General features: G+C 37.0%; 1 long non-coding RNA gene and 2 other non-coding genes across 3 annotated transcripts; 2 read left to right on the top strand and 1 right to left on the bottom strand.

Annotated features, from left to right (window-relative positions):
• Positions 1-826: 826 nt before the first annotated feature.
• Trnar-ucu (transfer RNA arginine (anticodon UCU)) lies at positions 827-899 on the bottom strand. The gene has a single exon. It is a non-coding gene; the product is annotated as a tRNA-Arg (tRNA).
• Positions 900-15,015: 14,116 nt separating this feature from the next.
• On the top strand, positions 15,016-23,635 carry LOC129927809 (uncharacterized). Its single transcript, XR_008779494.1, has 3 exons — positions 15,016-15,128; positions 19,840-20,127; positions 23,297-23,635. It is a non-coding gene; the product is annotated as an uncharacterized LOC129927809 (long non-coding RNA).
• Positions 15,538-15,610, top strand: Trnar-ucu (transfer RNA arginine (anticodon UCU)). Its single transcript has one exon. It is a non-coding gene; the product is annotated as a tRNA-Arg (tRNA).
• Positions 23,636-26,697: the final 3,062 nt, after the last annotated feature.

Raw genomic sequence — 26,697 nt, 5'->3', positions numbered from 1 at the left:
CTTTGTAAAAAGAATAAAGATTATTGTAGAGAGAAGACATAGAAGCTACCAAGAAGGAATAGAATGTAGGTACCTCCTCCCCCCACCTTTTCAAGGTCTATTGATGCCAAGAGGATTTCTCCTTACTCTTTGTTTTCACGCATGAGTAAATCTATTGTACTTTGTATACCTTTTTCAAAAAGATAGACTGAAAGTTTACGTCTAACACCTGGCTGTTGTAAAGCGTGAATACAAATCCACAATAAGTCCATTTCACTGTAAATAAATAAGATTTCTGTTTCTTCCAGACAAGTTGTTTCAAATCCTCCTTAGATGATTCCCTCAAGCCTTTCCTTCAGTCATTCCCTGAAGTCATTCCCAGGAATAGAATATCGGTTCAACTCTAATTTATGACTAATGTCGATAACACTAAAATGATACTTTCCAAGAAATTAGAATCTTTTGAGGCGGCGTTGTGTGTGACATGCAATTTGATGCAATGCATAAATCTATAAATCTAGGATGGCTGCCTGGTCGTGGGTAGGTGAATTACTTTCAACTTGGAAGGAACATCCTAAATATGTAAAACATTTTATAAATCACATTTTAATCTTACTCTTCGGCAGCGCTGACATAAAACCTTTTATTGTGTTATCTTGTAGTTTATAAAAGATTTTGCAAATTTTGCTTTGTATATTTATTTTCTACTTTTGTCAAGTACCAAGCCGGGACCGGTTACTAAACATTGTTTGTCTAATGTTTTGTTTTTGAATTTAAAAACGATATGACAGAAATCGAACACCAAATGTTTCAGAATAAAAATAAAGTAGAGAAAAAAAATACTAGTCATCCACGGCGGGATTCGAACCCGCGACCTCTGGATTAGAAGTCCAGCGCGCTATCCCCTGCGCTACGCGGACGATTGTTGTGTAGTTAGTCAGAGGAGGAAAACTATTCGGTAGTGAAGGGCATTTCCATGCTAGTTCCTTTGAAATCCTTATCTTATCGGTGACATGCAAGAAAAGTTTATTGCGTTACCTAAGTATAGTCTATTAATACTATTATGTATGTTACTTATATTAGTTAGCAAGTTGGCACCGATGTAAGCATTCCTCGCCCTACCTCTAGTACAGTACCATATCGGGACTATATCCCTACACACACACACACACACACACACACACACTTTATTCTTTCTCTTGCTTCGCCTTGCAGCATTCATTGGATTTCTTAGAAATGAATCATAGACAAACTTTTTAAAAATTTAAAGCATTATTTAAAATCTTAAATAGAGCGGTGATTGAGTGTCAAAGCGCTTGGCTTTCGGTTCAAATCTAGATGAAAAACTTGTATTTTTAATTTCGGAGTTCTTAGGGCGCCTATTACATTAGTAGGGGAAAAGTAAAAGTGGTGGGTCGTTGTGCTGGCCACATGACAGCCTATTTAACCATTGGCCACAGAAACAGATGGCCTTTACATCATCTGCCCTATAGACCTCGTGGTCTGAAGGTGGTACTTTAGTTAGCCCCTCTCTTCATTTGACGCAAACAAAGACTTAACATTCTGATTACTGTCTCTACACTGTCTCTCTTCTGTCTCTCTTCTGTCTCTACACTGTCTCTCTTCTGTCTCTCTTCTGTCTCTACACTGTCTCTCTTCTGTCTCTCTTCTGTCTCTCTTCTGTCTCTCTCTCTCCCCACACCCTTTTCATGCACTGTCCCTGCAATTGCGTGAGTTGACTTAGTTTTCCTAGACACCTCAAACCGCTTTCAAAATACAGTGAAAACAGTGAGGCGTCCTTGCTGGTATTTGTCCTGGGACTAAGAGAAAAGTTGTACAACCTTACCTACTCACTCCACCACCCAATTCGATTATGCCCCTTTACGTTTTAGACATTTCTGCAAGTTTTCAGGTTATTGAATATCTGGTAGTTCAGGTTGTCATTATTTTGTAATAAAGAAACATTTATGAGTTTGATAGTTGGTTGAGGAAACGTTTAGGATTAGAGACAATCATGGAAGGGTTTATAAAAGTTAGAAAAGGTTACAAAAGATTTAGGAAAGGTTTGGGAAAGGTTTAGGAAAGGTATCTGATTGCTAGTCTGTGGTTCAGATTGTTTGCACTAAACATTGTGATAGTGGAGCTCATTGTTTTCTAGTCCAGACTTTCTGGGCCATAAAATTTGTAATCTTTCTATTTTGTTTTTCCTTGTTTAAACTTTTTTAAATGAATAAGAAAGAAATGTATTTAAAAAATGAAAAGAAAATGAAACATATTTGTTTTTACATCAAGTACAATAAATTGAATGCAATTGTGACTCCTGGGACACAAGGACTTACACACACACACACACACACACATCTACTGCATGAGTCTCATTGTTTAATAAATATGAAGTCACTACATCAAATACAAGAATGGTTTAAGATTGTTACTAGCAACAAAGTAATCACTTCACAACATGTAGAAGAACTATTTGGTTTATTTGCTCTGTCTTTTTTTTCCTATTCTTATCTTATAAATAGAAGATAATTACTTTATTCACGTACCCATAGTCATGCATGTACATTAGAAACTAAAAATCTACCACGTCATTGTTTTTCTTGACTGATTCATGCAACCGGTCCCAGACACTAATATTACTAGAGCACAAAAAGGAGCACTTTAAACAATTCTTAACAAGAAATGTGTCTTTCTCTCTTTGTCTTCCTGCTTCTTCATTTTCCCCTTTCAATGTGAAGCAATACGTGAGTAAGATTCTCATTTACTAGAGTTACTCAGACACAGGAACATGACGAGACTCAGCCTAAGAGTTCGTTGATATCTTCTAGCAAAGCGAATATCTCGGGAGAGCCGGGTTAAGATTACTTAAATATTATGGGGTGGTCATTGTTCCAATATCAACAAATGATAACAGAGCGCTGGACAGGACCCACAACAAAGTGTTGTTCACCATGTTCCAATATGTAGGGTGTACCAATTGTGTACTGGTTGCCTCTATGTACACGTCCAGTCAGTTTGGTCATGGACTTGTAACATTGGAATTGGTCAACAATTGTAAGGGCTTTCAACTTTGTTTTCCCAGCAAACATCTCAACGGCAAAGTTTGTTTTCAACACTTGTAAGCCAAACGCCTTCTCCCCCCTCATCCTCTCCACCACTATACTTCCTCGGTTGGGAAAAAAAAAAGGTACAGTTGTATATCTACGCCATCATTTTAGACTTTGCCTTCACACAGTTGGCAATGGACAGTTGTACAATTGAGAACACCACCCCCGCGCTTCCCTCCCGCTGACAGGGTCCGTTTATCTAAGCACTTTACAAAAGTGTCCAAATATTTCCATGTGTATTTCCGTGGGCTCGTTTCTGGGGTAGTTAAAAGTTGACTTAATGCCTAGCTTCGCCTATGACTTGGAAACTCTTACCCAACCAGAAGGGGAAGTAATCACATGCGTGTGTGAGTGTTGACATAAGTTGCTCCCCCCTTTTTTAATTCTCTCCATTTTTTTTTTCATGTCACCCCATGTGGTTTGATGAATGCCGGGTGAAAGAATGTGCTGGATTTTGCAAGAAATATAAAAATTCCATTTGTTTAATTTGATTATTCGTTCAAGATCAATATTTTGAAGAAAATACATATGTAGAAAGAAGAATTACCCTGTATGTCTACCAGTCGGTATAGAACACTAGGTGTCACCACTAATCACTTCTTTCAACTTTAGTCAGTGGCGTGACACCCATTTGGGAGCAAAAGCCTGACACATCCAAAAAAGAAATATCTCTAGATATATAGCCAAACATGCCAAGGCACATCTATTTGAGTAATCTAAAATATATATTTTAGGCCTAATTCAATTCTATGTCCAGATGTCCAAAATGTTTCATGGGGGATGCAAAGGTGGTCTTTCTTTTAAAAACGAAAAAATTCGTTGCATTTGCAATGTAGTTTTTTTTTATATTTTAGTAGAAAACAGGTCAATGACATCACAGGCTACTGGATAGCGCGAGATTGAAATGAGAACAGTTTTATGGAGAAGAGATAACAATTGTCACTAAACAGTGTCTATCCATCCATGCATCCATCCATCTTTCTATCTTTCTATCTTTCTATCTTTCTATCTTTCTATCTGTCAGTCTGTCTGTCTGTCCATTCATCTATCTATCTATCTATCTATCTATCTATCTATCTATCTATCTATCTATCTATCTATCTATCTATCTATCTATCTATTAATCTATCTATCTATCTATCTATCTATCTATCTATCTATCTATCTATCTATCTATCTATCTATCTATCTATCTATCTATCTGTCTGTCTGTCTGTCTGTCTGTCTGTCTGTCTGTCTGTCTGTCTGTCTGTCTGTCTATCTGTCTGTCTGTCTGTCTGTCTGTCTGCCTGTCTGTCTGTCTGTCTGTCTGTCTGCCTTCCTTTCTTTCTTTCTTTCCGTCTGTTATTTTGTTTATTTTGTTTGAATGTCGATCTATTAATTTTTCTGGGTTCAAATCTTCTAGATTCTAAATATAAATATTTTTTAAAAAGTGACAAAATCATTGCAATCAAATGTGTACTTTTAGAGTAGATTACAAAAGGACAAACAGGATCTTTACATGTTTAAAAACATGTACGTTTCGCTTGAGCTTGTACTGGCTGTGGAATTAACTTTTACATTTTAATCAGGTTCAACTTATGCCTTCTGTTTAAGAAAGAACAATGACAATGACATCCGTTATAAAAGTACTATTACCGCAGTATATGTCAAACGACTTTATAATTTCAATTATTTTGATGGTAAAACAAGATAATTTAAAAAAACAATTATTTAAAAAAAACAATATATCTTTTATACAACCTACATTATTTTGCTCTTAATAACTGAAGAATGTTAGATTAGAAAAAAAAAGAAACTTATTTTACCCCGATCCACCCCCACCCCCCACCCCGAACAAATAATCCTGGTTAACGAGCTAGTAATTCTTTTTTAGCGAGATGAATTACTGTTATATTTCTAGGAAAATCGTTAGAGACGTTTTTGAGATCAGTGCCCACCCGCCTAGGTTTTTGAAGTTTCCACGAAGTTACGAGTTGAATAGAGGTATTGTAGTAAGACGAAAGTTTTTCCCTTACAAGTAATCATATCTCTGAAATTCCGTCTGGGGCATAGGCCACCAATCGGCTACCTCCAGGCGTGTCGGTCCTGAGCGAGTCTATTCCCACGTTTTATTTCAAATCTACATCCAACAGGAAAGAAGTGTTACAGTGAAATAATGTAGTTACTCAAAAGGATCAGTTGTATCTATGTCAGTGCACTACGCCCATTATGTGTTGTATTTCTGTTAGCTCACGCCATCAAATATATTCCGCCTCCCCCCCCCCCCTTTTTTTTTTCTTTTTTTCTTACCTCAATCTAAAAAAAAAAAAAAAGATCAGCATAGCAGTGGCGTAGCAAGAGATTTAGGGGCCCCTACATTTTGAAATTCGACATCATGACATTATGACGTAATATTTAATCTAAAAATAAAATTCTGACACTCGTTAGGGGATCCCACTCTGGGGGATGTTGAAATTTGGACCCTCCTCCCCCCACCCAATCTACGCCACTGCAGAATGGTGTTGTTGTTTTTTATTGCAATGTCAGATCTAGATCTATTTCACAGTGTGAATCACGAACGTACTGTAATACACGAGTGTCAGTACAAACTTAGCAGCTGTATCTAAAAGTCTATTTTTTCGCGGTTATCTCCCTTGATGTCAGGATGCTATTCCTTTTAGAATCCACGTTCTTTTAAATTATTACAAAGATTATATTAACTCACTCCATCTGTCAGCCTGTCTGTCTGAGTGTAATCTTCAACATGTTATTTCTCCCATTTCCCATTCTTAGATCAAGTTGTAATGTTTCACAATTATTCAGTGTCAATGGCAACACATGAATCAATCAAAACATTAATCAGTTAGTCGATTAATTAGTCGTCATGTACTAAAGCTAAGGGGGAATAAGCTTTGTCACACTTTGTGTAAAAAATAAAGTTGTTCGCTACAAACTTCTTACTAACAATAGACTATAAAACCTATTTTTATAAATACTCAAATAACTCAGTGGCAAATACTATCGGTCTTCTGTCGTGGAGGCAAGAATTTGACTTTAGACTCGAGCAATTTTTTTTTTTAAATTGCTTTTGAAAGGCAGCACAGAAACCTTCTCCCAGGTACCCCCCCCCATTTTCCCCGCCTACCCCCCCCCCCCTCCAATCAAACTGATGCACTAAAGTGTTTGGACCATAGCGCACTGAAGAGACTGAATATGCTATAAGCATGAAAGTTGTGCTAAATAAAAATAATTAAACTATATCTCCAATCACACAAATTAATTATCGTTAGTCTAGATTACTCTAGTTCTATCGGAAATTTATTAACACGATTGATTCAAAATAACTGAAGCAATTTTACATATTTTTTTTTAAGTGTAGTGGGTTTTTTTTATTATTATTTGTCCCCACCGATCTCCACGCTATCCATCTTCCATTTCAGTATGTGGAGGCCCTAGGTCTAACCAACATGACCTAGATGGCTTCAACGACTAATCCCGAGATAACAGTATCATAACACACCAGTAAAAACTATACCACTGGTGTCCCAAATCTCTAAAACTATGAGATTAACTTATGTTAAAAGATTGTTTGAGATGTGTATTAAAACATTCTCTTTCTCATTTAAAAGTCACTCCTTTTCTCTCTCTCTCTCTCTCTCTCTCTCTCTCTCTTTCTGTCTCCCTCTCTCTCTCTCTCTCTTTTCATTTTTTATCTGTAATTATAAAACCTTTTTGAAATAGAGAAACGCATTAAAAGATCTTCCTACTGAGACAACCAACTTTGTTGAAGAGTAATCCGATGATCTTGAAACCATTCTTCCAGAAACCTAACTAAAGCTCAGAAAATTAACTACATCTCCGTAACCTCTGACTCGTTCAGAAACTAGACTGTAACGTCTGAATCTACCATGTACGTTGTCATTGATAATTTGCATATAAGTTACTTTTTCTTTTCATAAATAATTTTGTGGATGCAACTATTCTCATGACAATACAAATTATTTTATAGTTGTGTTTTTTTTTTTTGCTTTCCGCATTCTCTTGGAGTCCCTGACCTTAATAAAACCTCGTCTGTTAACACGCGGTAAGATCAGTCCTCTCCCCCACCCCACTTCTCTTAACACCCCCCTCCCCCATTCACCGAGATCTAAACAATGGAGGCGAATTGTGTCAACATATCGTCCCGCTGTTTGACTTTCTGGCCCAGTCATCCGTTGCGCGATCCAGTGACCCATGAACTGACCCGTCGCGTGCGCCCATGTCTACCCGGATCCATCCCCTTCCCCTCTTGTTCGCTATCTCCCCTTCTCAATCATTGCACTCCTGCGCTGTCCCCAAACCCTCCGGTCACCGTGATCCTAGGTGGCTGATCAAAAAGAAAAACTCCCCCCTCCCTTTCTTTGAGCCAAGGCAATTAGACGTCCAGACTACCATGCAATGCCCTCCCTTAAAGCCAGTAAATAGAAGCCCCCCCCTCCATTTTTTTTTCTCCTCACACGTTAAATCAAAATATCTCCCAACCGTATCGCCTACAGTCACATATCTATCTCCTCCATTGGTCATCTAATGGTCATTACCCCTATTCTTTGCCGAAGTCGCCAACAGTTCTGACGAAATAGTGCGTGCCCCATTCGCTCACTTCTAAAGCTACCTATAGAGTCGAACTAAAGCCCATTTGGTGACCCGGGTCATGGAGTATATTTTGTTGCCATTATCATCGTATGTTGATTGAACTATAGGACAACAAATAAAAGAGAGACATGATTGTAATACAGTTTCCCTCAACTAGAGTTATATCTCTAACAAATGTCACATGTAATGGCAGTCCTACAGCACTATGGTTCGTACTATTGCACTCTCTCAGTAACAATTGTATCCAACAATTGTATTATATGTTGCCAGTGGCGTAGCTAGGAATGCCATCATCGGGGGGGGGGGGCTTGATCTCTTTGGGGGGCCCTGCATTTTTGTAATATTTAATGTAAAAAACACTCATTTGGTGGCCCTTCTCCAGTTGGGAGCCGGGGGATTTTCAAATTCTTCCCCTCCCCCTCCCCTAGCTACGCTTCTGTATGTAGCATCTCCTGTGTATTCATCATTTGTTGCAGCACTAGAGCTTCAGGCTCCACTTCTACTAAGGGAGGTAAACAAATATGTTGCAGGTGAGAAAAACGAATCAATAAAAGATAAAACGATAGTATGATATAAAGTGTGTGTCAACACTAATTCAGTACTGGACTTCCTAAAGTCATTGAAAGATAATACACATCTTGAACTGTCTAGATAAGCTATTAACAAGCCTATTTTTCCATCATTAGCAATTGTACCCTAATGCTGCTGCTTATTTTATATGTGTCTCATTACTAAGTTTCAAACTATTGAGAGATATAAATATGTTATAAACATGTTATAATCCACACGTGAATCGAGATATAAAGATTTAATATTTTTTTTTTGCAGTTAGTTTCGTTGTTTTGTTGGGGGTTTTTTTAAAGACAAAAGCTAATGAATGATTGGACAATTGTTAACCTCACTCCAATGACTGGGATTTTAAATGTCGGGATTTCAGGGCGCCTCAGAGTTCACGCAGCTCTAATGGGTACCTGACATTATTTGGGGAAAAGTAAAGCGGTTGGCCGTTGTGCTGGCCACTGGACACCTTGTTAATCCTGGGCCACATTAACAGACGACCTAAACATCATCTGCCCCATAGATTGCAAGGTCTGAAAAGGGGAACTTTACTTACTTTACATGAATTCGAATTGGTTGGTCACTTCTCTTCACGTTAAGTTTTTCTACTTTTCTTTAACACGCCAGTTGAAATAATTTTTTGTTGTACTGGAAACATACTAAGGAAATATGCGTCCTATGTTTATGACATCAACTCAAGAAAACAAAGAAACTAAACTGACGCTAAGTGAAGTCTTGGAGATTTATAACAATCTATTGTTCATACTTGACTAGTGTAACTCCATTAGTAACATCACTACATTTAGAGACACTTCATGACAGAAAACTAAATAGTAAAGCAGCAGTGATAGGAGGCGTTGTGGGTTAGTTGTAAAGCGCTTGGCTTCTGAACCTGGGTCTTGGATCCGAATCTTGGTAAAGATTAGTATTTTGAATTTCAGGATCATTAGGGCACCTCTGAGTCTAGCCAGTTCTAATCGCTACATTAGTTAGGGAAAAGTAAAGGCGGTTGGTCTTTGTGCTGGCTACATGACATCCTTGTAAACCGTAGGCCTTAGAAACAGATGGCAGAACATAACTTAACTTTTAATAATACATGTAACACTGAACCATAACTTACAAATACAAAGACAACTTAATAAAAATACTTCGAAAGATTTTTACATACGCTTGGGAAAATTCCTACAATCGCTCCTGGTGCCATTAGAGCATTGAATGGGCTGTCTGAATCAGCTGGGAAAACCAATGACTTAGTAGAGCTAAAAGTCTCTAAAATAACATGCACAGCGTAATTATCATCTCATTTATAGAGACGTCTATAATTTAGGGTATAATCGCTATCGAGACTAATGATCCCATTAACGATTGTACTCTTTTGCTCAGGGCCGGTCTTAGGCCACTGCAACCTATGCGCCGCAGTGGGCCCGCACTGTCATAGGCCTCGCGCGATGCGAATTCTAGGTGTAAATTATTAAATTAAGCCATTTTAACTTATTATTAAAGGGTTCCTGGAATTCTCCTGAAATTATAAAATATAAGAAAAAGTCGTGAAAATCTCCAGAAATTATTACAAAATCTTTTGAAAACTGATGCGAATCTCCTTAAAACAAACAAAATTGTCATTTCGGGGTGTCATTCAATATGGAAAACGCCAATCCTACGCGCAATAAAAAAAAAATGGCATTGTCAACTTTCATTTAATAAAAATGTAATAATAAGCCGAATTTTAACCAAAACAAGAAGTTCAAATACTTATTTAACTTAAATAGTCACTGGCATACAAATATAGATCTAAATCTATCTCGACCTCTTAAAAAAAAACAAAAGCAATATTTTGCGAGTCGATAGTAAATCTAAAAGGCAGATCTGAATGTTTATCGGCTTTTTGTTGGAAAACTACAATCTACTGTAGATGGCTCGTAAAGTTAATTTGACAGTGATTTTGTACTTAGTAAAGTATGAATAAAATGCAAAGACGAATTTATTTTCTAATACAAAAATCTTAATTTTCACTTATTATCCTTATCACAACCCAAATTAGGCCTCCCGCAATCCGTTTCGCATAGGGCCCCGCAACCAGTAGGACCGGCCCTGCTTGTGCTACTGTTATATGTCACAAGTCATATTTATTTGTTATTTGTCTCAGACTAAAAGCTTCCAATTACACTTAAACTTACACTTACACTTTAAAAAATTGGGGAAGTCTTTTTAAAAACGTTATAATTATGAAAATATTTAAGAAAAAAGATAAAGGATGAAACTAGTGTCTGGCGAAGACATATATGTCGTGAACATTAAAGTGCACTTGAATTGGTTGATTAGCATCTCTTTACATTGGAGAGTTCTGTTTGTCTTAACATGCCGCTTGAAAGATAATATTTTTGTTGTACTGCCAAGGGACATAACCGGAACAATACGTATTTGTGCTGTCGAGGTGTCCAGTCGTCTTATTCAATGCTTGCTGATTCTCTCCCTTGCTATTCAGAGCTACCATAGGCACCCCACGTGGTTGATATAATACCGCTGGCCTCGGTAATTTTGTATCCCTTATTCCTGGCTGTTCCTGAATTTCAAGCTTGATGAAATAAGATACAAATTTGACTAAGACAAACTTTTGTGTTCATTCCGATGCATTAATATTTTATGTTCATTCCGATACATTAATATTTTATGTTCATTCCGATACATTAATATTTTGAGCACACATAGAACTAGAATTTAGTGCTAATTTCTATCTCTAGTCATTGAATATAACAAGCAGTGGCGCAACTAGGATAAATGATGACCGGTGCGGCAGCTTCTATTGATGCCATTAAAAAACGAAATAAAACACCGAAAAGAAGTTTTTTGAGTGATTTTTTTAAAATAATAGGTATTTATTTTCATAATTATTTCCAAGATACAAAAATAATCATTAAAAAAAAAACCTACAAATTAGTCGTGTATCGCAGGCAAAGTGGAGGGGGGGGGGATAGGAATGTTAGCGCTGTGACTGTTTTAATTTATCGCTGCACTAAATGTATTTAGGCCTACCTCCAAAATGCATCACTACTGCATTCGATTTGACAAATTTGTTAAAGTGCACTCTGTTTTTAATGTAAAGTGAAATGTCTAATTTATTTACATGAATCTTGTTATTACTGTAAGACTCCTGTTATTTTCTATGTGGGAAAAAAAAGAACAAATATCTTCCACTAACACAACACTTTTTCTTTCCTTGCACAGCAAGTCAGGATTGAAGACATGCAAGACTGTGCACCTACACAGGGCCTCACACTTAAAGTGGCCTCCACATATTTATTTATTCATTTATATACAAAATACGCAAATTAAATATAAGAAAATAAGTAAAATAACATTTTTTCTTCACTAATATGACATGATATATTATTAATATTAAATGCATTTCTATTGAAGTTTGAAGAGGGTAGCACCTAAAAATGTCCAGGGCTTTGAATTACTAAAATCCGGCACTGTTTCTCTCACAAAAACACACACAAACCTATACACAAAAACAGTGTGTTTAAAATTATAATCGGAAAATTCATGTTCAATTTTATGACTCTGTTATTTTTTATTTATCTTTTTCAATACCGATAAAAGCGTAGAAAATACTAAGTTTCAGAAGAAAAAAAAACATTAAATCTTTCCAATTTCCCTAATTGTTTTGTCTTTATAAACGTTCATTTGAAAAAAAAAAAAGGTCATTAGAATGGGGCTATTTGAGGATTTTGAGAAAGTCGTAAAGTTTTTCTATGGTGTCTGTACATGCGGTACATGCGAACTGCTTTGGTTCGGGGCAACGGAGATAGGGCGATGTAACAGTCCAGGGTCAACAAGTCTCATGAAGGAAGACATAAGGTTCTTCTACCCCCAACAACATCCCGTATCGCTAACAAATACAGCAAGAGGGCGAAGACAATGGAAGAGACACATGTGAACCTGTTGAAACCCATGTTCTCTGCGCCACATTATCACTGGCGCCCATCTTTTTGCCTGGGGCTAAGCGAAGACGATAACAGTCTGGTTAGATAGTAACCCAGAGTTTGTGTCTGTCTGGACACACGGCGTCCACGGAGCAACACTTCAAAGTTAACCTAGCAAAACAGAAAGACAAAACATTTTAAAGAAGACATTTTTCAGTTTAAAAAAAAGTGAATCTTCTAATAGTTGTCTGGACATCATTACATGACAATAAAACCTCCATTGGTTTAATTGTTTTAGTTTCTTACTTAAGAAATGAACTAAGTACGTCCTAACAAAACCTCCATTGGTTTAATTGTTTTAGTTTCTTACTTAAGAAATTAACTAAGTACGTCCTAACAAAACCTCCATTGGTTTAATTGTTTTAGTTTCTTACTTAAGAAATGAACTTAGTACGTCCTAACAAAACCTTCCATGCTGTGGTGGTTGAGTGGTAAAGAGCTTGGCTTCCTAAACGTGGGGTCTCGTTTTAAAATCCCGGTGAAGACTGAGATTTTCAATTTCAACAAAAGGTCCCCCTCCCACCCCAGCTCTAATGGGTACCTGACAATAGTTGGGGAGTAATAAAGGCGGTTGGTCGTTGTGCTGGCCCCACGACATTTTCATTAACCGTAGGACATAGAAACATATGACCTTTCCATCATCTGCTCTATAGATCGCAAGGTTTGATATGAAAATTCCACTGTACACTTTACTACAAAAACTTCCTGGCGACGGATAGGATTCAAACTTCGGAACCTCGTGGCGATGGTCTGAAGCGCATAAATTTGAGACATGGACTATAAAGAAAAAATGTAAAAAAAAAAAAAAAAAAAAAAAAAAAAAAAAAAAAAAAGAAGAAGAAGAAGAAGAATATTTGCAATTCTAAATACACATAAATTCTTTCTTTTGAATTATGTATTAAAACCAGTTGAAGAGAAGAAAGTGAATTGTCCCTACGTAAGCTACTCTTCCGCAATAAAATAGTGAATAGTGATCATCAGAAATATTGTTTTTTTTTTCATTTTGCAGTTAATAGATCCAATGAACAATTAGTCCTGATGTTACTTTGTCAGTCTTTCTACAAACTACAAAATTGAAATTTCACAAATATTGCTGCCTATATTTAGCCTTCACCTTTTCCTTTGTAAAATTCCAAACCGTCAATTGTTTTTATGGCTTTGGGTTCTCAAAACGAACAAAAAATTAAGTTACAAATAATGAATTATGTTAATTAGATGCCTTATTTTTAGCCACCATGCAGACTTTATTTAACCAATGTCTCTTACTATTAACTATTCTACTTTTAGAATCAGGACTAACTACCTAATAGATAGAATTGTTTATAATGCAGTAGTATTCCGAAGTATTAACTTTCTAAAGCTTTCAGTTTGGGAAAATGTTCGTATGTGCAAAACTGTATCATGAACCTGATTGATATTTGCAGTTACATGTGTCCAAGAATTTTTTAAACAAAAGCGTGCCACGAGTCCATTAGTTTGACTGACAGGAAGAGTTAAAGAAGTCCAATCCGATAAAAAAAAACAACAAATTACTGAAAACTAAAGGGGCCCACCAGCCACAACCATTTGGCAAGTCCGTGTGAATAGATCTGCGCTTTCCAGCGTCTCTTAGTCCATGACGTCACAAGCAGACACGGCTAGTATGAGATCTAGTTCCTGGAGATCGTAACGTCGCGGACTCGAGAGATCTCGCACAGGTCCGTCAAGCGTTTGGTCCTCGTGCGACGCGAGGCCGCGAGCCACTCAGCCTGCGCTTTGATGTTTGATCTCCATGATTGTAAAAAAAAAAAAAAGGTCACCACATTCTTTCGAAATGTGGGGGGCACTCGCTAACTAGATCAGATCGTTGATGGTGCGGTCAAAATACTAGATGGAGATCTAATGTTGATTATCTAGTCCAGCCCTTTTATATGTATCTGTAACAAGTGTCGAACGGTGATCTATTCTGTCACCTAGATCTAGATCTTTGGTTGTACTGGAAGAGTCGTCACAGTGCTGTGCAATGTCTTAACGTAAAATTACACCAGACGTGATACCTCTGTCTTGTTACAGCCAGCACACAATTCACAAAGAATTATGCTTCAAAATAGAATTCATATTGACTAGCTTTTGTAGCTGAACCTGATTGTGATTGTAGCAAAAATAACCTTTTATTTCATAGTGATCCCAGATAGTGAAGTGCACGGACACAGTCTAAGCGTCTCGAGTTTGAATCTCTGTGTTTAAAGAAACATTTTTCAAACGTCCATGACTCGGAAAAATTTTTTAAATTCTCAAATAACTTGCGGAAAGTAGACGTGTTTGGCCGTTGTAATGGTCATATAGCACCCTCGTTAGCCAATCGCCAGGGAAGAAGGTGAAATGTATGTCCCAAAACAACGCTAACTCTCAACAGGAAAAATAAAAGCTTTTTTTTTTCTTTTTAGACTCTTACTCATTTTATAGATAATTTTGTCCAATGACCTTATGCCCTAGTATTTTTTAAAATAATTTTCCATCATGCGGCAAAGACTGGTGTTTCTATCCCGACCTAACACTTAACTCGTATCAAAATATTAAATCGATCCATTGCTTTATTTCCATAAATAAATTTAAATTTTATATCCATCTGCTACACACACACACACTCATCATTGTATCAGCGATATTATTTCTTGTCAATACATTTAAGCGTTTTTATTTCTTAACTGCCAGCACATTTCTAACAGTTTCTTCTACATGACACTGTGCCAAAATATCTAGGTCAAAGTATTTAATACAAAGGAAGCGCCCTCTCTTCATGTTCGGTCTCTAAGATAACACCATATTATTTATTTTGAAATACTTATGTAATGTTGCCGTCTAAAACATATGTTCCGAAAGAAAGAGGTTAGAAAATAAGGTGTGTGTATTGATATGTATATTTGCATTTAAATATTGTATTATAAATGTAAAGACTAGGAAGATTATTGTTAACAGTAGGGTACCACAGCAGAGGAAAACTATTCCAATTCTGTGAACACTGTAAAGGGAAAAGAATAAGTCGTTTTCCTTAGACAAATTTCCATTCGGGCAATACCATATACATTATCAGGTGTCCATTAGCTTAGGATGTTATAAGGATGACAAAAGAGACATGGAGACAATTGTCTGTCTACAGTGTCTTCAATGAATGTAGCTTTTGTCTATTCCATTCAAACTGTAAATGTTTTTTTTATTATTATTATTTTATCTAGGACTATGGGTTAACGTTATTAAAAATAAGTAGGCTACGGCACATTCTAAACCTTGTCTGTTTGCACCATACTATCGTCCGCGTAGCGCAGGGGATAGCGCGCTGGACTTCTAATCCAGAGGTCGCGGGTTCGAATCCCGCCGTGGATGTCTTTGTATTTTTTTTTCTTTCTTATGGTTCTATTTATGGGTGTCTTTTAAGTGATTTTACTAAACTTACTATGAGATATAGAGGATTTTTTTACCTTTTATTTAGGTATATGAAGTAATCGTGTTCACAACACTTTTAGGCGAATCACTCTTAAATTCTACTTGACAAACTAGGTTACCTTTCTTAACATGAGTAAGTTAACATTAATCATAATTTCCCAATACTTAAAAGTAAAACACACATCTAAATGGATTTGACATTCTGACGCAAACAATAAAATAAATGTTTTAAAATATTATAAGTCAATAATTATTTCGAATGTACGTCCTCATTGCTAGAATTTGCAGACGACAAGTAGCTTGCCCTATATATATATATACAAGATTCCTATTGCTATGTGTTGTAAACTGGGTCATGTGGGGGAGGTGTTTTTCTTTCTCTAAAAGCTTGCAAATTGTTGTTGGTAACCCACTGTAGCCACGTATCACAATTACAATTGTATAAGGTCTATCGATCTAGTGACTTTATTCGATTTACAAACATTCTTAACTTCAGTCGTTAAAGTGTGCCAACCTGTTGAGCTCTCCATTGTGGGTTACCGTGTGGTCCAGTGTAGCCCCTGTGCTTTGTATTTTTCAAACTTGGCTAACACCTGTTGCTGATGGCGGACTTGTGCCGATCCACCTGTCGGAGTTAGTGGTTGGAAATAGGAGAGCCTGTTTCATTCACCTGTAAACTGAAACTGAACCTCGTGGGTTACCGAGACGGTGTGAATCGCGTGTCTATTGGTACGATCAAATGAATGTTATAGATTTTTTTAAAAATCTGGATCTATGTACACGGCAAAAGGGAAAATGGCTTATTGCAAAAATAAACAAACAAAAAAAAGAAATGTAATTATGTGTGTTGATGAAACAATATACCCTTATTGTTCTGTAAACGCACTTCTGCCCATGGATTAAGTTGGCCTTTTTTTTTTGTCCCCATCTCAAACAAAAACAAATAATAACAAACCATGCACCTAATGTGTAGGTCAACATATGCGTCGTGACATAATCAAACATAGTCTGAACTATAACAATGCTCAGCTAGTCTTTGAGGTGTGTAAGGTGAATACAGTGTCACCAAACTATGCCCGTGGGTAGGGTGGGGCCATAAATAGATATATACATGGAAGCGCCATAAGGGTACAGGACTTTAATTATTTTAAGAGTTGAAACAGAAAACAAGAGAAGAAAATATCGCAGCTAATTTTAATCACCAGTTTCAGTATCTCCACAAGGCCCTGATACCAGCATATGTTACTTTCTTCGCTAAAATGTATATTGATTTATATTTCATTCTTTCTTACAGTAGGCCCTATTTTAGATCAATGTAGAAATTGAAATATAGATCTGCAGGGGGGAATTTTGTTTTGTAAATTACAACTAATTCGTCACAAGACCACTTTGTCTGACTAAACCGATATAGGCCAGTCAGACAGTCGGTCAGTAGTCGGTCATCATATGTTTAAAACCACCCCAACACCTGTTGAGCGCCATGGCGCGCGACCAGTGGGCCACCTGTTGTCGTCTGCGCTCAGCAGGACCATGTTGACCTAACAAATAACCATTAAGTGCTAGACTGTGAATAGGAAAGTATACTTACAAACGTACATGTTTTTCTACAAAGTCAATTTACGAGTTACACGTGCAGGGGCGTCACCAATTATTAGAGGGAGGGCTGTGAAGAAGTGAGACAGGCACAAATCTTATTTCTTTAATTACTTTAATTGGAATCATTGTGGGAAAGGGACAGACCTTAGTTGTACCGATGTGTAGCTTGTTCATCATGTACATTTGTGAGGCAAACTGGTGGATTTCTCAATTCATATATATGAATATATATAATAAGGATCGTCATATATATATATATGGGTGGCCTCCTGGTCGTGTGGTATGGGCTTCGGACTGTCGTCTTGATAGTTCCAAGTTCGAACCATCTCTTGCCGTCTTGTTAGAGGTTTGGGTTTGACATAACAAACTTTGTTTGTGTCGGAACCTCTGAAAGACATAAAACAAACATCTGTTTAGGTCTATCTATAAACACATGTATTTAATATATCTAGAGAGAGAGAGACGGACAATGACTAAGACATATATTCTAATAGTTGCCCCCCCCCCACACACACACAAAACAATTAAAAACCAAATTTTCAAAAGAAAGTCTTTGTTGTGGTATTGAGGGAGAATTGATACTTACCCCCACCCCTTTCTTTTTTTTTTACCTGTGACGTGGTCACTCACTCACTAAAACTGTATTTCTGTACCTTAATTGAAATATGTTTCAATAGTGATCCCACACCCCTCTTGCCAAATCAAATTATTATAAAGAGCCGTATCAGCTTCGGTCTTGGGTAATCGGAGGCTCTAGGCAAAGTTAATTTGGTGGCCCTAATTGAAATTTAAGCAATTTAAAAAGAAATAGCGAAAATCTAAAATCATACAATGTATTTAAAAAAAAAAACAACCTGCCTGTTTCTAAATCGACAAAGAACTGAAATTCATGTCTCGCAATGTTGCAAACATTGAGTCATAGAGCTCTACTATGTTTGAAGTCTGATCCAAGTTTCGCCCTTTTTTTTAGTACTGTGCGAGGCCCCCACCAGTCTGAAACTCAAAGGGTCTATTCTAATCTTGAATTATCCCTCTAGCGTTAACCAAAGAAGTGTAGACTTAAAAATAATAATGTATATTTGTGTGAGAGACAGAGAGAACTTCAGGCCATTTGCTGCCTGTTTGTCAATCACTGTATCGGCGTGATCATAAGATATACTGCACTCTTCATTTCTTTTCGGATTATTTTTGCTTTTGTATAAATATCTATAAAACTATATATCTATATATGTATGTACTTAGAGAAAAGAATCACAAAATTCTGTATGTAGTTATGTCATATGAACTGAAGACGTAATTTAGTCACGTGATCGACTTACGAAATCACACAGTGGTGTTTTAGAGAAGTATCGTGGGAATGAAGACGGTGAGGTAGAGTGGTAATAGAGCTACTACGGTCAAGAGGTAGAGTGGGACCCCTCATTCTTTTAGGTCTAAAACCTTTTCGCCTAAAGGAATTCCCGGTAGGTCGCTGTAACATTTGTATCAAGGATCCTCAAATTGGACGCCCAGGTATAGCGTTTTCTCTTAAAAAAAAAAGAAATTGGCTGTGCTAATAAAAGTCGAGTGATCTGAAGCAATGTAACATTTTTTTTTAGACTTTTCAATCAATGTTAAATGAAGAACAAAAAATGAACATTACTAAAAGTAGGGTCCAGCCGATAAGACTGAATATCTAATAGGTATAGTGCTACTATAGCCTACCACAAAATATTTTTAATGACTTTGGATCACGGACGTCTTTTATCTTAAGGTTACTGCAAGTGTTTAAAAAATATTTTACACGCATGCCCATTTGAGAACCAGTGTTTTAACCTTGTCCAGAATTGAGTCTTTAGGCGAATGTTGGTAAACCTATCTTAGTGTTAAGCCCCCTCTATCTGAATATAAATTTGCATATGTGACAAGGCGTCCATGCCCCTGACCCAACAAGTCTAGATAGAGTAGATTGGAACAATAATGAATGTTGCGAGACAGGGGAGAGTACCAAGTAGTCATTAACAAGATATCGCCTCGGTCATCTCCCTGGCAGTAATGGGTTAATAGGATCTAAATTAGGCGCTTGGGGAAAGGCGGAATTAGCGTTAAAACAGTTTGATATCACTGTCACTAGTGGCTATATACTTAAAACAGTTTGATATCACTGTCACTAGTGGCTATATACTTAAAACAGTTTGATATCACTGTCACTAGTGGCTATATACTTAAAACAGTTTGATATCACTGTCACTAGTGGATATATACTTACAGTGGGCTGGAGCACAAGGCGTGCAATAACTCAACACGATTTGAATGTGTTTCTAGAGAGATGCCTAAATGTCAGAACGATGGCACATATTTTTATTTTTTTACATGTTTCGGACGTTTCTTTCAATGTGTAGATTATTACGTCCAAGCCCAAAACTCTCACAGGGGAGTGGCAGCGGGTAGGGTTCGAGCCCGGCACGACGAGAACACATTCCAAAGCGCACACCACACGTCCAGATTAGCTGTCAGCCACAGCTCTCTGTTATTTATATTTCATTTACATGTAGGATATTTATTTTCTATTTTGCTTGTTTGTTTGTTTTCAGAAGTGAAGAGGCCTAGCGGTTGAGTGGTAAAGCGCTTGGCTTCCAAAATCTCGGTGAAGTCTGGGATTTGGAATTTCGGGATTTTCAGGACGCTCCTGTTGTTAGTTGGGGGAAAGTAAAGTCGGGCGGTTGGTCATTGTGCTGGCCACATGACACCATTGTTAACCGTCGACAAGAGAAGCAGATGACCTTTACATCATCTCCCCTATAGAGCGCAAGGTCTGAAAGGGAAACTTTAATTTACTTCAGAATTGAAGAGTATTGATTAAGGATGGCCAGCGCGATCAGGTACATGATTGCTGATGAAGAGTGATAGAGGTCAATAGTCTGGTTCTCTTGGTTCAACCATGAATTCTTTTTTTTTTTTTTTTTTTTCCTTTTTTAATTTTATGCATGTTGCAGTGTTCACTTTTACAATTAAAAATTAATTTTATTGTTTTGATTACAAAATTTCTGTTACAAAATAAGTTGACATTTTAAAATGTTTTAGATTATTATTTTAGGTTAAAAAAATGATTTATTTTTAAGGAGGCAAGCGGGTTTGGTGGAATTAGCAAAGCACACTATTTCTAAATTTAGATAGGGTCGTCTCAGAATCAGCCACTCGGCGCCAGCCGAAGTGAAGAGTTATTAAGAGAACGAGTTCGTCTCCCTTGGCTAATAAAGGCAGTCATTGGACGCATCATTGCCAATTAGATAACATTTCTTTGTTTCATTATTAGTGTCATGGTTGAGATCCAGTCCGCATTCTCCTGAAATCTTGGTACCCTGTCTGAGTCTATCGTGACCTCGGAGGTGACATTAATTGTTCAGATTAATTCGCACGTCAAAATAAATAAGCCTTACATTGTAGATCTAGTGATAGTTGACGGTATTATTAAATTGAAAGGACTGACTGTGAGATTCAAACTGAATGACGTGAATACTAAGTGGATAGTCAATATAACATTGAGATACACACACAAAAAAAGAAAGAAAAGGAAGAAATGGGGATGTTTACATGCATGCTAAAAAAGAGATCTATAAATCTATATTTAAAGCAAAAAAAAAAAATTATTTAAAAACAAAGAAACGTGAAAGGCTGTATGACTATTTCATCACTAAGAATGCAAATAAATGCATTCATAATGACAAATGAAAGGAAATAAAAGAGATAAAAAAAGAAATGAATTTTTAAAAAAGCAGAAAGATATAGGTTCAATTATAAGTGAAATATGAATCAATGTGCCTCGTTTTGATGTGTTTGTTAACTCAGAAAATAACAGAAAGAGAAAAAAAAAAAAGAGAGCATTGCGAGAGAAGAGAAGAAAGAAGTGAACAGAAGAGAAAAGAAAAGGGATGTAGAGCGGAGAGAATGACAGAAAAGAAAGAAGAAGAGATGATAACAGGAAAGAAATAAGAGATGATAACAGAAAAAGAATGAAGAAGAGATGATAACAAAAAAGAAAGAAGAGATGATAACAGAAAAAGAAAGAAGAGATGATAACATAAAAGAAAGAAGAGATGATAACAGAAAAAGAAAGAAAGAAGAGATGATAACAGAAAAAGAAAGATGATAACAGAAAAAAAAAGAAGAAGAGATGATAACAGAAAAAGAAAGAAGAAGAGATGATAACAGAAAAAGAAAGAAGAGATGATAACAGAAAAGAAGAAGAGATGATAACAGAAAAAGAAAGAAAGAAGATATGATAACAGAAAAAGAAAGAAGAGATGATAACAGAAAAAGAAAGAAAAAGAGATGATAACAGAAAAAGAAAGAAGAAGAGATGATAACAGAAAAAGAAAGAAGAAGAGATGATAACAGAAAAAGAAAGAAAAAGAGACAACAGAAAAGAAAGAAGAAGAGATGATAACAGAAAAAGAAAGAAGAAGAGATGATAACAGAAAAAGAAAGAAAAAGAGACAACAGAAAAGAAAGAAGAAGAGATGATAACAGAAAAAGAAAGAAGAAGAGATGATAACAGAAAAAGAAAGAAGAAGAGGTGATAACAGAAAGAAAGAAGAAGAGATGATAACAGAAAAAGAAAGAAGAAGAGATGATAACAGAAAAAGAAAGAAGAAGAGATGATAACAGAAAAAGAAAGAAAAAGAGACAACAGAAAAGAAAGAAAAAGAGATGTTAACAGAAAAGAAAGAAAAAGGGATGATAACAGAAAAGAAAGAAGAAGAGATAACAGAAAAAGAAAGAAGAAGAGATGATAACAGAAAAAGAAAGAAGAAGAGATGATAACAGAAAAAGAAAGAAGAAGAGATGATAACAGAAAAAGAAAGAAGAAGAGATGATAACAGGAAAAGAAAGAAGAGATGATAACAGAAAAAGAAAGAAGAAGAGATGATAACAGAAAAGAAAGAAGAAGAGATGATAACAGAAAAGAAAGAAGAAGAGATAGCAGAAAAGAAAGAAAAAGAGATGATAACAGAAAAGAAAGAAGAAGAGATGATAACAGAAAAAGAATAGAAAAACAGAGAAAAGAAAAAGGAAGGTGGAAAAAAGGAAAGAGAAAAACAAAGATCAAAGTTATGATGAGAGCTGTGTTTCTAAGCTCTGGGGGGGGGGGGGGATGAGGGAGACCACATAATCAGACAAGAAGGGATAACTAGCCCTCTAGTCAGCTCGTCAATCTTCTTATCTTTCTCGTGTCAATGAAAATGGTTGCTCGCCATCGGGGCCCGTCTAGTCCCGCCTGCACGTCTCTCACCCCATCCATTGAGTAGTTTTATTTGGGTGACCAGTCTGCAGCGGCAATCTTGGAGGAACACCCCCACCCCTTTTTTTTTTCTTCTTTTCTCCATTGTTCACTTTTTTTTTTTTTAACTCTTCCTAATATCCTGCGATTGGGGCGACACTTGTTAATCATTCGATAAGATACCAACGCTGAGCGAGGTTCGAAAGAGAGAGCGGGGTGGGGGGGGGGTGCGGGAGTTGTTTTTTTTTTTTAAAGGATTTAAGACTCACGGCAACATTTGTCCGAGGTGTGCAAGGTCGTGACCCTAAATGACACATTATAGTCTCCCCTGACAAACAGAGCAGTGTGGTGTGTAGATGCGATAAAGTCAAGACAACCTTTTTTTCCCTTTGGTTAACTACAAAAAAAAAAAAAGGTGGTGGGGAGGGGGGGTCATAAAACTTGCTTTATTGTCTGGTTATTGGACAATCGGTAGCCTTACATAATTGTAGATAGGAAAGTCAGAACAATTTATTTAATATGCTCGCGGGGCCTAACGTACGACACAGGCCTTGACACAAGGAAGCATCCAAGTTTAAACGTTAAAAGCTTTTTGTAAAGAAATAAGTTATATGATGTATCTATCTATGTATCTATCTGTCTGTCTGTCTGTCTGTCTGTCCTACAAATTCAAGCCCCGAGTCCTGGATTGTTTATCATTTGACTTTTTGATGTAGCTCATACTTTTCAAAGATTACTAATTGGTCTTTTTTTCCCCTTATATTGCACAGCGTAGGGTAAACAACATTGTTAGTAGAAAGTAGCAGTTTACGGCACCGGAAGTCTACTATGTGTTTTCATAAAAATGGATGGTTGCCTGGTCGTGTGGTATGCACTCTGGACTGCTGTCTCGGTGTACCAGGATTTGAACCCTGCCCGCTGCCGATTCCCGCCGTTTTGAGGAAGGTTTGGCTAAGATCTAATTATCTTCAATTCTGAAGGAACATAGGGAGCGAGTAAAACTAACTAATAAACAAATGGAGTGAAATTATTTTTAGTATTTTGAATCTTATCATGTAATTAATTAATTTAATAGATCTAGAATAAACCTAGATTCTAGACTAACAATAATAAATGTGTACCATTGAAAATATTTGTATAAATTGTTTTTGTTTACGCTACGTTCATGCATATAACTAGCTTAGTGCGCTATGGCCCAATCACTTTTGTGGACCAGTGGGGATGGGAAGGAGTATCTGGGAGAAGGTTTCCGCGCTGGCTTTTCAAAAACATTATTTTTTTAGTTGCTCTGATTCTGAATTCGATTTCGAGCTTCCACGATGGAGGGCCGGATTGTTAGCCACTAAGCTATTCAAGAAGTCATAAAAGAAAAAGGTTTATAGTTCATTGTTAACTTAATTTTTTGGGGGTAACGACCTAATTTTCTACACAAGGCTTATCTTCCCTGGGCTTAGTAAGCCTTACTGTTTCAATATATAACAAAATAATTAATTTCGACTAATTGATTTACTAACTGGTTCTCTTTTTATTTATTTTTTTTGTCATTGAATCATGTGTTGTCATTGACAATGAATAATTTTACAAAGTTTTAACTCGGTCCAAGATAAGGAAGTAGGAGAAGTAAGGTGGACAAGATTCCACGCAGACAGACAGAGACAGACAGACAGATTGAGTTGATATAAGTTTTGTAATTACTTTGTGCTACAAGCGATATTCGATTCCATTGTGTTAAAAATGCAAAAAAAAAAATACAAAAAAATACATGGTTTATTAACTAGGCTACTTCGCGTAGTAATACATTGTACTTCCGTATTACGTAGCCAACACCAGATTCGCCAAAAAGTTTACTTCTTGTGGGTTTTCCTTCACATATGAAAATGCCTTTAAGAAATATCGATAGTTAAGCAGAAATGTACATCTCGCAGTTTTAAATCGTCTCCTAGCGCAATACTTGTACACCGCTCAGTGACTGAATGAAGAGAGTGTGACCTGTGACAGGACTCAGTGTGACAGTGAGTGACGGCAGATGTAACTGTCAGATTTACAGGGAGGACCAGTTCGTGGGGGAACGGCGGTTAAGGGAGATAATAAGAACAGCAATGTTGACCATTGAGACAGCAGTTTGCATTGTTAACACACACAAAAACGATCCACGCGACCATCTGGTGCTCTTCGTCCCTGTTCCCTGCAGCCCTGCGTTCACCCATAAATTCAAGGCTTGCATGTTGTGTTTCAGACAGGCTTTTAATATTTTAAAACTGTTTATTGTATTATGTAGTTTATAGTACACCTAATATGTATCTTCAGGATAGAAGAGTAAAAAGTAAAGTAGTAATTATACATAGAACACTGAACCATAATCTTCAAATACAAAAAAAATCTAATAAACTACTCAGTAAAAGACACAAAGGTAAAGGTACATTCCTCGTTCCATATTCTATGACAAATTTGTACAAATGATCCTTCTTCCCTAATGCTATTAGAGCATGGAATGGGTTGCCTGAGCCAGCCAGTAAAACCAGTGACTTTGCAGAATTTTAGTCATTGGTTAACACCCATGACGTGTAGGACGTAATCATGTTCTTTTTTGAAGTAACGTCTGTATTTTATTCCGTAAGATAAGATATGTATGGCGGATCCGCTTGGTCCCAGCACAGTTCTTTTACTTTTTGTTTGGTTGTAAAGCCTTTGAATAAATTGTATAAATGAGTTACTTTTACTATGTCTATATTTTTACGTCAGCACAATGGGATATGTTGATCTAGATATATAACCATAATAATAACCTTACCCATATTTTATTGAATTATATGAAAATTTAGTAATATAAATATTACAATTGTTTTTAGGCCTTTTTTGCCTATTCTTTTTCTTTTTTAAGTTTATGAATTGTAAACATATCGTTCAATCATACATAGATTCAATCAACGTATCGATAGAATGCAAACACCTGCAAGCTTTATCATGTCAATCATTGTTGCAGTTAAAACAATCAAATCGATCATTTCAAAGCTCATTGGAGATGCAAAGGGGAAAAATAAGTAGGGGGGAGGGGGGAGAGACAAAACACTGTCACACCCACGCTCTTTGGAACGAAAACCTCGGGGGCTGCCAACAGTGAACACACACATTCTCCTAGTGACCCCAGGGCGCCCCGGGCGTAGCATTACGAACAGCACTGTCCCGCAGTGCAGCACATGGGTGAAGGGGGGCAGGCGGGGGTTAATTTCTCCCTTTCGTGTTCTTAACGCCTTTCTCTTGCGTTAGCCGAGGGAGAAAACCGACTGGTCAGTGGTTGTATAACCCGGCTCCGAACACCCTACTCCCCTCCCTTGCCCCCCTCTTTCCTGAACTGAAATCATTTTTGGCATGTCAGTATCCAGGGGTAGGTTGGCGCCCTCGACTTTTAGCCCCCTGCGGTTTTTAAAGTAAACGGCGGACGCACCTAAAAAAAAAATACAAACACACACAAGTACATATAATAAATACAGTGGAACGGGGTGTGTGTCTCGTGTTTGTTATATAAGTAAATAGTGGTCGTCAAAATGTAATGTATGTTAACATTAGAGTCTGGCTAGAACTTCAGGCAGACTGACGTGCTCACCCCTTACCGAATCCTTACGCAGTATGAAAAAAAGTTTTGTTAAGCGATACGCCGATAGAGTAGCTCACTTGCAGGACCACGTGTACAATTAGCCAAAAAAAGAGTTATAGGCTGAGAGAAAAGAAGTACACTGACCACGTGACCAGCACGGCAACATGCAAATAGCTTAAACTTTACGTAAACTTATAACAACCAGCTGAATCCAATAAACTTTCAAATTGCACGTTAGTGGTAGTCCTTCACGTAGCGATGGTCAGCGAGGGCCATTCATAAGACTGGTAACCATCGTGGATACTTTCGAACAGTTCTTCCCTTGTCCCAAAAGAAGGGGGAACAATCTTCAAAAAGCCGCAGATCTTCTCGACCTTTGAGAATCTCTCGGGGAATATTACAAGAGATTGGAGGCTACCAGAGAGATGAGGGGCTACAAAGCAAAGCCCGAATAGAAATTCCCACAGGTGATGCAACGGATTACTGCCCCCGAGTCTTTCAAGGGCTTTAATTACTAGCTGTCAGGAGGGCGTGACTTAGAAGGTGTTCTTTTTAGAAGTCGTAAAGCCGTAACCA

The sequence above is a fragment of the Biomphalaria glabrata genome, chromosome 8 (assembly GCF_947242115.1).
Source record: "Biomphalaria glabrata chromosome 8, xgBioGlab47.1, whole genome shotgun sequence".
Taxonomy (NCBI): domain Eukaryota; kingdom Metazoa; phylum Mollusca; class Gastropoda; family Planorbidae; genus Biomphalaria; species Biomphalaria glabrata.
The sequence above is the reverse complement of the archived record's forward strand: the minus strand, read 5'-3'. Positions and strand labels throughout refer to the sequence as shown.